The sequence below is a fragment of the Ornithodoros turicata genome, chromosome 1 (genome assembly GCF_037126465.1).
Source record: "Ornithodoros turicata isolate Travis chromosome 1, ASM3712646v1, whole genome shotgun sequence".
NCBI lineage: Eukaryota > Metazoa > Arthropoda > Arachnida > Ixodida > Argasidae > Ornithodoros > Ornithodoros turicata.
This window is the reverse complement of record NC_088201.1, coordinates 101,559,242-101,571,742: the sequence shown is the minus strand read 5'-3', so window position 1 is coordinate 101,571,742 and position 12,501 is coordinate 101,559,242. Positions and strand designations below refer to the sequence as shown.

Below are 12,501 nucleotides of genomic sequence, written 5' to 3'. Positions count from 1 at the left end.
TACGAGCGAAAAGTGAGAACCGTTGAAAACAGCATATCATGCAAGCGATGTGTCGTAGACGTTGCACAATCGTATTTATCAGTACCTAAAAGTAGCTCATTATCTGGGTGCCGTGAAATCACTAATGGTCGTAGAAGTACGTAGCAGCCAGTCTGTACCAGTGTGTCAAGAGCATTTTTCTCTACAATGCTACATATCTCTGTATGATACTGTCTCCCTTCATGCTTAGTACATTTTCTCTATTATAATACGCCCTCCCCCGTGGTATTACCCCTAGTCGCCTCATTAACAATTTTTAAAGGATTTGTAGAGTCTCGTTTCTCATAATCATTTCGCAAAAGCTCATGTACAGATATCATCCTTCGAGAGATCATTTGCTGCACGGCCGCACCCAACAGTTAAGCACTTTATTTGTCGGTTTCCACCCAAAGGTCGGAAACACAAACCACGAGTACTTCTCGTTCGTTAGGGTCGCAATTCCCATGCCTTTTTCTCTTTCTGCGTTCCGTTGTTTGAAAGCCTTCGAAAGCACTGATTGCGCGGTTCGCGGTGAGCGCGTTCGATTGGTTCTTCGCATGAACGAGCGCGAGCCAATGGGAGATGGGCAGCGGACCTTTCCGCGCGGCCGAATTGAAGGGCGACACAGTGTGCGCCCTGCCACCACCTGTCGCTACCTAGCAGCGGTAAGTGGACTTTGTTTCTTCCAACGGATTTCGCACAAACAGACGGTGATGCCGTCAACTGGATTCCCTATTTTGCTACTCTTCGTGGTCTGTGAAAACTCTCGCTTTATGATTTCCGTTGTGCAAATACCCGAATTTACGCAGTCTTGAATTCTGCGTAATTTCTTGAAACATGCAACTCAGGTAGATATCTCTTCTGACGATGTGTTCGCGCGATGTTGAAAATATTAAGAGCACACTATTATAACAGTGTGTGTTGGGGGGCGGATTAGGTAATGTTGCGATTTAATTGCCGATGTAGGCCACAAGCGACTGGGCATCATCACGCCTATAGCCAAAAAACAAATGGGTGAAGGATGGATGGTTAGAAGTAAGGTATGTACAAGATGAGTGCAACCAATATGACTGAAGTGCACTCTTTTTTGGGAGGTGCACTAGAGGGGTCTTTGCGCAAGGCCCGTTTCCTAGAGAACTGGCACGAGGTTACGAGTGTTTCTAGATCGTCCTCCATAGGACCTCCGGGTACAGTTCTGGAGTGTGCAAAGTATGTTGAACAGTGGGGTGGTGGTGGAGGTGAAAGGGCTCGCCGTTGTCGGCCTCACAGAGGTGGGCAACGTCACGACTGACGCCCTGTGGAAATGTGCGTCCTGGGCCGACTTCTAAGGGAACTGTGCCGACATATGTCTGAAAGCGTCTGAGAAAACCCAGGAAAAACCCCAGACAGCACAGCCGGCACCGACTGTGCTGTTGAACAGTACTTGACCAGGTAGCACGCTCCGAGCCAACCGTTGATCTCGAACGAAATGGTTCACTTCCCAGGTTCCTTGAAACCGGGAGGCGCACGGGTTTTTGTGACACTTATGCAGCTGCGTTAATCGTCCGAAAAGGTTGTTTCTTACTCGCCTCAGACCTCAGAAACCAAGTAGAACTTGCCATTATCTCTCCTTGTCTTCCTCCTTATTCTTCACCCACTTCTCCGTCTCATAATTTATTCATTGTAAAATACAAAAATAAAAATATAATACATAAAAATTATGGTACTGTGCAATGATTGGCTACGGCGTGCTGCGTGTTCCAGTTCTACTTTAAGAACACACTTTTTTTTATTCCGTGTAAGCGCTGCGAAGCAACAGTCTCTATGAGCGTCGTACAGACGTGGACAGCTGGAGAGAGGACAGCAGGAAGGAGTGTGGGACAAGGGGGTTAGTGTGCGTCCTGGGCCGACTTCGTGATGAGCTGTGCCTGGAAACTCTGTCGTGAACCCCAGGCAAAAGAAAAAAAGCCTGTGGCAGGATTCGAAAACTCTACCTCCCAGTCTTCAGCACGACCTTGACTACCACCCACGGGGGACGCATTTTGCCCACGGGATGATGCCGCTGGTCTTAAAGAGTACAAATCGATGCATTTAGAGCAAGTTGTAATCGTTTTTTTTTTAAATTTTGGCGATCCTCCTAGTTCGTGGTTACTCCGCGCATGTGTACAAAACACCACATTCGTTTGTCCTTTCTGGGGGATCAACAGTTACTGTCAGATTCGCGGACATTTAACCTTTTTCAGACACACTGGATTTTTAAATGCGTTGTAGTTCTACAACTTGCACATTGTGTCATGTCCTAGACTGTTTAACGCTGTCATTTTAATTGCATTTTTATATCCTTAGCAAACTAGTTTAGTGATTTCAACAGGATCATTTTGTTCTTAAATAGTTAGTACTTTTTACCACCATGTTTGCGCATTATGGACGCAATTGCCGCTGCTCCATGAAACTCGAATCATCATCATCGTTTGTTAATCCGTTAACTGTTAACCTAGTGGTATTCAAGAGTGTTCGTAGATCGTTGGTAACGTCACTGTGAATATATCGTATACTTACCGGAACCAATGGCAGCGTGTATGAGTCAGAATCTTACCGTTGATTGGGTGCGGTAAGTACGGTAATTAAGAAGCCACGTTTTCAGCGGTCCATTAACATTCTCTCGCATCGGAGACTCGAATCAATTTTCCGCTGAATTGATTGAAAATGAAGGGACATAGCAGGTGGGCACATATACGTCTGAAGACCAGTGTTGGGGATTTGAAATCAGGGATTTGATCAATGTATATCCGCAGAGAGACTGGAAGATTCGATTTGGGTTTAATTGGCGTCTTCACTATGAACATGATTTGGATTTGGATTGAAACCAGACTTGCACGTATCTTGAGTACGTACTCAAAATACAGTATTAATGTGTGTTACGGTATTTTAGTACTCTACTCAAAACTTTTTGCGACAAGTATTTTTAAAGTATTTGAAATACCTTTTTTAGTATCTGCTACTCAGTACTCAAAATACCATCTTCCTTCGTCAGCCATACAACAGCACAGATTCCATGTCACCTCATCCACCATGCCAACTCATCCACTGATGGATGAGATGGCAAGTTGGATTATATGAAACGGCTCGTTGAATGATATGGCACGGCATGGATCTTCCAGCTCTGTGGATGTCTTAACCTGGTGGATGGCCCAGCTCGGCAGATGAGGCAGCACGGTGTCCAGATTTTCAGCTCACTCACTCTTTTTATTATTTACTTTTTTTCCTTTTTTTGTACGTTGCGCATCTGTCATGTACCCTCCTGTACGATAGGCTGGCCTTGCTTGTCAATAGCCGGACACCTTCGTCAGAAAACGATTCCTAATTATATTGCCAGGTGAATCCCCGGGGGATTAGGTACAAGAGAATCCCGGCATTTATTTCCTTGGCTACCAAAGCAATAAATACGCGCCAGAGGTTGAAAGACCCGAACAGGAGGGATTACGAAGTTTTGGATCAGAACATACCAGCAAAATTTCCTTCACTAAAGTTCACCAAACATTACTTGACACCAAGGCCTTGCAAATAAATGATATGCTTAAGTATGGCGGATTAAGTTTATTTATTTCATTTGTACGGCCACATTCCAAATCGACGAGTTTCACTTACTGCTAATAGTAAAGTACTCTAAAACGTATCGTAAATACTCCTTAGAGTATTTAGTACTCTACTCAAAGTACTTTCAGTTTGAGTATTTTGTACTCTATTTTAAATACTTTTCACGAGGAGTATTTAGTATCTAATGGATTCGAAAAATCCGGATTTAAAAAAGTTTTGATTTGGCGCGGTGAAAATAAACCCGTATTTAAAGTGATTTGATTTACTCCAATACATTTAAATCCGGACTTGATTTGGATTTGATTTAGCGCCTTATGCAAACTGCGGATTTGATTTAAATCCCATTTGTTCCCTCAAATCCCCAACACTGCAGAAGGAAACACATTCTGACAAATGATGGAATTGCCTCTTTAAACCTGAGTATACGTGAAATCTAAAATGGTGCTAATTGTTTTCGGTCATTCGTGGACCTGTAGATAAATACCGAGTGTGAATCATATCCTGTGTTCACTAACGTATACTGTACAGTATACGTTGAACTTCATGAAGGAATTATGTGGCACAACACACAATTCCGACCACGCAAAAAAGTACGAAAAAAAAAGTACGTAAAATGATAACTATCCCGGCACTAAATATTAAAATCAATTGCGCCTGATAGAGGCAATAGGGGCATGCCGACAACCTGTCATGTCTACAGGGAGCGAACGACTTGCAAGCATTGTTCAGGTTACATCCATGTTGCAACAATGACACCTGTTCTTATCGGGAGGTTGCATGTTGGCAGTGACGAAGGAAGGATGAATATCTGGGAAGTGCACGATATACAAGAACTTCTGACAATAGCGCGCTTACCGGCGTATACAGCGTTAATAGGATACGCCAATCACCGTCACTCACTGGTCCTTCGGTATGTTTTTTTTTTGTGTGTGTGTGTGCTCAACACGCTGGCACGTTATCCCAGCGGTATTGTTGCGACAAAGCACTACTGAAGCCCCCAGACACGTTATGACGCGATTTTATATTCGTTTGTTAGGCAACAATTTTCTGTAGCCAATTAGTGCTTATCCTTCCAATATGGATAAATAAAGCTACCGTTCCTCACTGGGGTATCGAAACGTAAGAACAAAATTGTCGACTTCCAAGGGTGCGTGGAGGCGTGTTAGCTTAGCTCAATTGGTAAGGGCCCCGCATCGGTAATCCAGAAGATGTGGGTTCGTGTCCTACAGCTGGCTAACCTTTTCAGTGACTTCGTTCTTTCATCATTAATTTCTTAGGCACTTGAGGTTTTGTATGTATTTGTCCTTTCTATGTGTTTCAGCCTCAGAACATCAATTCCCTTCAAAACTGTCGTGTCAGGCAGGCATACTACAGTGAAGTTGCCTCAGACGCCCGTACGTCAATTTCGGGAATGTTATCCCCGTCCACATAACGTGCATAGTTAAAAATTTATGAAAGGCCCTGATCGATGAGTAAAATAAAGAACGCTACTCGGCATTTATAGCGTAATTGCTCGCCGGTCGTCCGCACCAAAGCGTCGGGTAAATGAGGGCAGGGCCGCGTCAGGCGGTGGGGACGCCGTTCACGCCTTTACCTATCCGTGAAAATAGAGGTTCCCAGGCAGGACGCGGTTACGGATAAACGCGCTTCGAGACCGCAACTATACGACCTCGTTCTCATGTTCCTGTGTTAGCATCGCAAAGCAACTGTAGCTATGGAGGCGTACCGAAGTCGATAGATGGAGAGTGGACAGCGGAAAGCAAATGTTTTAGTATGCGTGCTGGGCCGACTTGAGGGGAAACTATACCGATATCTGTCCGAACATGCTGGCGGAAAATTCAGGGAAGACATCATAAGTATTGCAGTCTACTACCTCAGCATGAGCTTAGAGCTACCACGAACGAGCGAATGCGGTACCGACCAGCCTTGGGTAGTAACTGGGCTAAAGGCACCTCTTAACTGAAGCGATATAGTCACATTAATTTGCCACTTTTCTGTAAAAGTAACTTGTAACTGTAACCCAGCAAAACTGGTTAAATTCCTTAAGCGTTATATGGTGGTGGTGGTGCTAATGCACGACTAACGCTCTGGGGGAATGTGCGTCCTAGGCCGACTTCTAAGGGAACTGTGCCGATAGACATATGTCCGACAGCGTATGAGGAAAGAGCCCTGGCAGCACAGCCGGCACCGGCATGCGAACCCGGGTACATCCCACTCACTTTAGGTTCGAATCACTTCGCCCGTGAATCGCCACAAGCTCTCGCGCGAGAGCCAATTGCGGCGCTAATTTGAAATAGATCTCGGATTACCAAAACGGTTTTCACGTGCTGCCGTGTAACGTTTGGCGCGCGCAAACTTTGAAAATAACGATACCGCTTGCTATGTGCGAGGTCAAGATTGGGGCCCTGCTCTCTGCCAATCTTTTCGGTATCGACCCGTGCTCGGAATTTGATCCTCGGCACTGGGATTGCCACCGAGATATCCAGACCAGGTTACCGCGTCTGACACTCATTGTAAAAAGCGGAGCCCTAAGCGGAGCGGTCATCGTCGGTCGGCCTTACCGGCACCTTATCCCGACAATCTATCCGCACAACGCTTTACTGTTCTGTTTCGAAAGCATGGCAAGCACTTCGAAGATCGGATATACTTCGAAGCTACTCCCCTACCTAAGTGAACTTGGTATTTCCAAGCGTCGTTGGGTAGCCCACAATGCGTTATCTACGGGGTACAAATATCAATGTGAATCTGAGAAAGCTCAAGTGACATCTTGCGACGAAACATTAAATAATTCTATACATTATTAACAATTCAACAATATCAATAATCCGCTACTTGTACGACATCTAGTTCGCTTGACCCTCTTCTACAGAGTTGATTCTGGCAGTATAGGTTCCTCGCGGTCGTGCTTCAACGGTCACGGGTTCCCTCTAATTAACGTAAGTTGAGATCCACTGCTTTGGGACCAGCGTTGCGGATTTAAATCCGGGGATTTGATTTAAATCCGAATTTAAATCCATCAAAGGGCTCGTGGATTTGATTTGGGATTTGATTTACGGGGAAAATATGGCGAGTATTTGGATTTGGATTGAATCACATTTTTGACAGATGATTTGGATTTGGATTGAATCACAGTTTTGGCAGATGATTTAGATTCGGATTGAATCACCTTTTTTTTCGACGGAACTGGATGTGTATTCGGTCAAGCTCCTTATGGGAAATGGTTGGATTTTGACTGCTGCGAAATTTGACGTTGCCGGGCAGGCAGATTCTCTGTCAGTCGTATCTGAGGCCGTCTCTATAATTACGTTTTTACAAGACGTTTGGCTGAATTGCATTTCACATATGTTTACACATGAGGCAATGCAACTCTTAATGAGGAGAAGGCTTAAAAAAGGTTTGGATTTGAGATGGCTTGGCTTGCATCCCGCCATCTCCGTTCTCTATGTCCCTCCGAAAGTTCCGTTTCGTTCAAAAAGAAGTCCTGTGACTTTTTGATTGCGTGAAACAGTCTACGGACACTGTCTGTAGACTGCTTTAAGCTTAAGAGGTGGTCTGTCTGTTAGACAGGCCACCTCTGAGGCCTGTAGACATCTTCCCTTGCGAGTACTAAGGGTATGTCATGCAATACTCTCACACATAATCACATGGGCAGTTCGACGTCTAATTCACAACGGTATCACAGCTTTCTATGATTTCTTAGAAATGGAACGCATTGGAGAGAGCACAGCACTGGTTCGCTGAGCTTATGCAATATACGTTCGAGAAAAGGACTACCATACACGTATTTTGTCTGTTTTGTTGGTTCTGGACTGCGACTGATGTCGCGTTCTGGTGCCTATCCTAGAGATTGCTAAAGTAAGTCCCGAAATGTGCACATGAGGACCAGTCGTATGAGGTCATTGTGTTCAGGAACAGGAATATGAATGTTGGTCGCCTTTCTGCATAGTGGCTTGCTTATGGTCAACTTGATGCCACCGCGGGACTCGTACTGCAAGAACGAACGACGAAATAGTCCTTTATTTAAGCGAGTGTACAGTAGATGATGATGTTTCCCCTCTCGGTTATTGGATATCCAGAATGGCCCGCTACCCGCTGCTTTCGGAAGTAACGAAACATGTATTTCCAGTACCTGCAAGTTCTGGAGCAGTTGAACGAGTGTTCTCTGCAGCCAGCCTGATCAAGACCGCGAAGAGAAACAGGCTGTATCTAGCTACATTGGAGCAGCTGATCTTTCTAAACAAGAACCTGAGAGGAGAAGATTGCTTACGCGTGTTCTGCGGATGTGATAATGAGTTTGTTATAACACAACCGCGGTGTGCAGCACGCAGCCACCACATTTAAAGTAACATAATTCCAGACGGGTGGCTTTATCATATGTGTGGAGTAGGCATATTTGACAAATGTTATAGTACGATATCCACGTGAAAATAAAATGTCAGCTTCAACCTTCGCATCGCTATGTTGGTGTTCATACTCTCCGCTGCAGGTGAGATTTATAGGTGTTTGTACGGGTCTTATCCAGCGAATGCATGCAGTAATTGTACCTTGTAGACATGGTCAGCTTCATGCTTAGGTTATTTCGGGAACTTTAGTCCTCGGATTCGTTGACGGATTTGATAAATCCGGATTGAAAACTGGATTTGATTTAGCACACCAAAAACAAATCCGATTTAAAATGATTTGATTTGTCGCCTCAAGCTTAAATCCGGACTTGATTTGGATTTGATTTACGGTGTTCCGAAAAACATGGATTTGATTTTAATCCGATTTGACTCGTTAAATCCGCAACACTGTTTGGGACATTATAGCAAGGAAGTATGGACATGAAATGAGCTTGATGTTGCACGCGGAGTAACCTGGATCCCTACTGGCACTTGATGCACGGGGCTTTAAACACCGTGCCGGTTCTCTTCGTTTTTCTTTCTTTTTTCCCAACAGGAATTCCACAAAGTTTGTCATCTGATACGCAGTCAGGACGGCTTAACACCCACAGTGCTGTTAGGGCCCGATCCCTTGTTTACAACACGCCGTCATCGAGGAGGCATTTCTACGTCATCGAGGAGACTCACCTGCACAGAGAGTCAATAGAAACCCCGACTTCCTTCATGGGCTATTCTGTCTGACTCACAATGTGGACTGAAACCACTGACGGGGGCGAAATCCCCTCTTGCAGTCGTGTCCACAGCGTCATTGCAGCTCACAACTGCACTGCAGTAAAAAAAAGGCCACAGCGTCAGATATTATGAAGTTGCGCCCTCTTTGTGGCTCGGGATCCACTATATTACGACTTATACTATACTACGACTATATATTATCCACTATATTGAGACTTATGCAGTGCATCCCGGGGCACCGCGGTACCAGTGGGAACGACCAGGTGGACTAGGCTGCTCGAATTGCACACCATAAAAGTCATCAAATTTAATTCACCAAATCTGACGCAGACTATTTGCTCACCTCATTATGAAATGTGATGTTTTAGCTAGCTTTATTGTTCGTCTGCTTGGAGAGGACAACACCCTAAAAACACTTTGATGGATCAAATATTGCGTAAAACACATCGTTCCCGTCGTTGAACACTTACCCGTTGCCTGAAATAAATACGGCCTAAATCCCCGTTCCAAAGGGACCAGTCACGTACCAAGCGATTTCTGCTTTTCGCCTTGAACGAATTGATTTGTTCGTTACGAAAGACATCGACGAAGACGATCGCATTACATTACATTGGGTTCGCTAAATGCTAGTTTATAGCTTACCTTTTGTGAATGCAAACGTTTGCGCAAGGAATGAATGATGTAATTGGAATTCGTAAGCTGCAGGCTAACCAGCATTTCGATGCATTTGTGCTACTCCGTCACGTCGCCAAACTCGTCTATAAGAAATAGACGTCCTGTTACCTAATCAAAGACGCGTGAAAATCTTCCACCGCAAATATGTGTAGACTGACCGAAAGAAGAGACAAGAAAAGGCTGCCGGAAGGCGTAAAATCTAATGCGCGTGTTGGGCGAAAAAGCGTGGAAAGTTCCAAGCTGGGTAACTTTCCGTGCAGTACACAGTTATGGACAGACTCCAAGTACGTAACGCCAATCCTTTCAAGTACAAATCCCTTTAAGTTTTCCTTTTTGCCTAGAGATATCGTTGATTGCAATGGGCTTCCAGAACATGTAATGAATTGTAATTCATTAGAGGGATTTGTTCGGGCTCTGATTGACCATCTGAATGAATGAGTCTCATCTAGGAGGGCAACTACCATGTGTGTGTGATTTGTACTCAAGTAGTGACCTAGTTCGGAGTTCGTTGTTCTTCTCCCTAGCTTATTTAGTTGTAGCTAGTATACTATTTGGATAGATGCTTCTCCGAAGCGTTGTTATAACGACCTGGGTTGCTGTTGCTGTGCAATGAATCTAGATGTATGTAATTAGAATGTGATTAGATTGGAGTATTAGATTAGATAAAAGCAAATTTTTGGATTTTGTCCTCTGTTCTTATAACTGCTGCAGTTATTTTTCTGTTATTATCTTATACCATGCTGCTTCGGCCTGTCAAGGGCTGGCAGTATTACATAAATAAAAACATTTTAAAAAATTAAAGAATCGTGCAAAGAATAGAAGACGGTGTTAGTAGACCGATGATAACGAGGTGGTGGTGGCGGGGCTGCTTGCCATAGTCGGCGACGCTCAGGCGCTCAACGTCACGACTATCGCAGGGAGGGGCCGTGCGTCCGGGGCCGACTTCACGGGGAAATGTACCGACATTTGTGCTAAGGCGTCTGAGGAAAACGCAGGGAAGAGACCCAGACAGCACCACCGACGCCCGGATTCGAACCCGGGTCACCTCCCAGTCTCAGCGCGGAAAGCCAGTCACGGGAGCTGGTGACTTTCCAAGTACTCCATTTATTGAACCTAGTCTACGTATAAGCTTCTGAGTCAAACAAGCTGCCATTGGACACGCTATAGACGACCCTCTGTTTACAAACATGTGACGTGACGAGAAGACCGGTTGGAGGTTATATTTTGCAGAGGTGGGCAAGCAGCCGGAAAATGTGTCGGCTGATTCGCTGATCAAGCTGATAATGCCCACCAGCATGCTTTGCGTGGCGGCGAAACGTAATCGGTGACGTTGTGACACAGGTCATCTATAGATACAATAACTTCGTGATGACGAGACGGTAGAGAGATAGCAAACGAGCTATCTGTGTTGCCGTTCTTCTCTTTTTTTTTTTCTTCCCCTAGTCTCAGATTTTTAAGTTATAGTTCATGGTGGCGTTATAAACTGCCTACTAGCACTCTCATTAGAGAGCGCTAGTATACAGATGATAACGTTGCCGTGAAATTATCGTACCCACCGGACTCAGTGGCAGTGTACGTGACTCAGAATCTTATTCCCTGATTGGGTGGCTGTAGACACAGTACTTGCAAGGCCACGATTATAAACGATCTACTAACAATCTATATTGCTTCCACCCTCTCCGTTGAGAGACAACATGATTGTACACAGTAATAACGCAGCGCCTTTGTGGCAAAAGGGAGCCATAATGCCCCACCAAAAGAAGGATAAACAGAATAAAAGTCATTCGAAGCTCCTTATCAAAAGACATGAAGTCGTTTTTATCATCTTTCTCGCGTGGGGTTTAAGGGAGGGATTCGTGAGCAGTGTTTTCTATATAGTGCGGCACGGAGCAGTGCCATTGTGGGATTGAGGCTAAGTGGTGGTTTTTCGCTTCTTCTCGTCGTCCATGAAAATGTAGTTCGCTACCTTGTTCAGAGAAGGAAGAATGAAACAAGGAAGTCGCCTAAAAGGTTAACCAGCCGCAAGACTCGAACCCACATCTGGATTGCCGGTCCAGTGTTCTACCAATTGACCTAAGCTAACACACCTCCCCAACGACTTCCAAGGGTGCGTCGCTTTAAGGGACAAACCACATCCACTCATTCACTCACTCGCTCGTTCCACTTTCACTCTTACATGTTTTCTCACTCACACACACATCCATACGACGGGGCGACGCCAGCGGCATCTGTTGAACACGATAATAGAATTCTCCTTTACAGTGAACTTCCACGATGAAATGTAGAGAGTTAAAATGACGCACTCATGTAGCGTAAATGTATTCGTCACTAACCACCCATTAATATGTCTGGCAGTTCTAACCAGGAAGCCATGGGACGTATAATGGCACGTACGTTCAGAGGGGCGTGAAGAAATGTCGAAATAGTTTGAGTTTTGGTGCCGAATGGTTCTTTAAGGACGAGTTTTATGTTACGCAAGTTTGGCCACGTTCATCCCGCGTGGGCCAGTTCACGTAAAAAAAGAAAACAGCCATCGGTCACTTGATACACCCTCTGCAAGCGCCCCCCCCCCCCCCCCCACACACACACTCGCATCATTCACATTACTTCAAGCGAGTCCGCATGTCATATCTTATTTTTCCGTCGCTCCGGCAGCAGTCCGACCGCAGCAGCCGCCTTTCCTTGCCAGTGTTTCTGAGTTAGTAACTCCAGTATTTTAATGTTCTATTCTCCACTGTTCGGTTCATACTTCGCATGGCGAATGCAATAGCGCCCAGCAATGAGTTGGGTTGAGAGAGAGAAGAAAAAAATGGAGAAAGAGGCACTCATCGCAAGAGCCGGCTTCAGATTACTTAGAAAAACAAAAATGGCTAACTACAATAAGAACAATGGATGACAGAGACAACCAGTCAGTCACTCACACACACTGTCAGTCATACGCTGCATGGTATGGAACCGATGGTCCGATGACCAAGGGCCCAGTTCCTTAACAACATCGAAGGGAGGGGGATATACTTGTATTTATTAGAACAAAGAAAAAGAGGGAGGAAAGGTCAGCCAAACGGGACGCCGGCTTACTATTCCGCAAAAAAATAAATAAATAAAAGCACAATAAAAT

The 12,501-nt window shown here is 45.0% G+C and overlaps 1 protein-coding gene across 1 annotated transcript in view; it reads left to right on the top strand.

Annotated features, from left to right (window-relative positions):
* The first annotated feature begins 663 nt into the window (after positions 1 to 663).
* Positions 664 to 12,501, top strand: part of LOC135367143 (U-scoloptoxin(11)-Ssd3a-like) — a 237,949-nt gene continuing 226,111 nt past the window's right edge. Inside the window, exon 1 of the mRNA XM_064600265.1 lies at positions 664 to 683. The gene's annotated coding sequence lies outside the window, so the exon portion shown is untranslated. The remainder of the gene's footprint in view (positions 684 to 12,501) is intronic.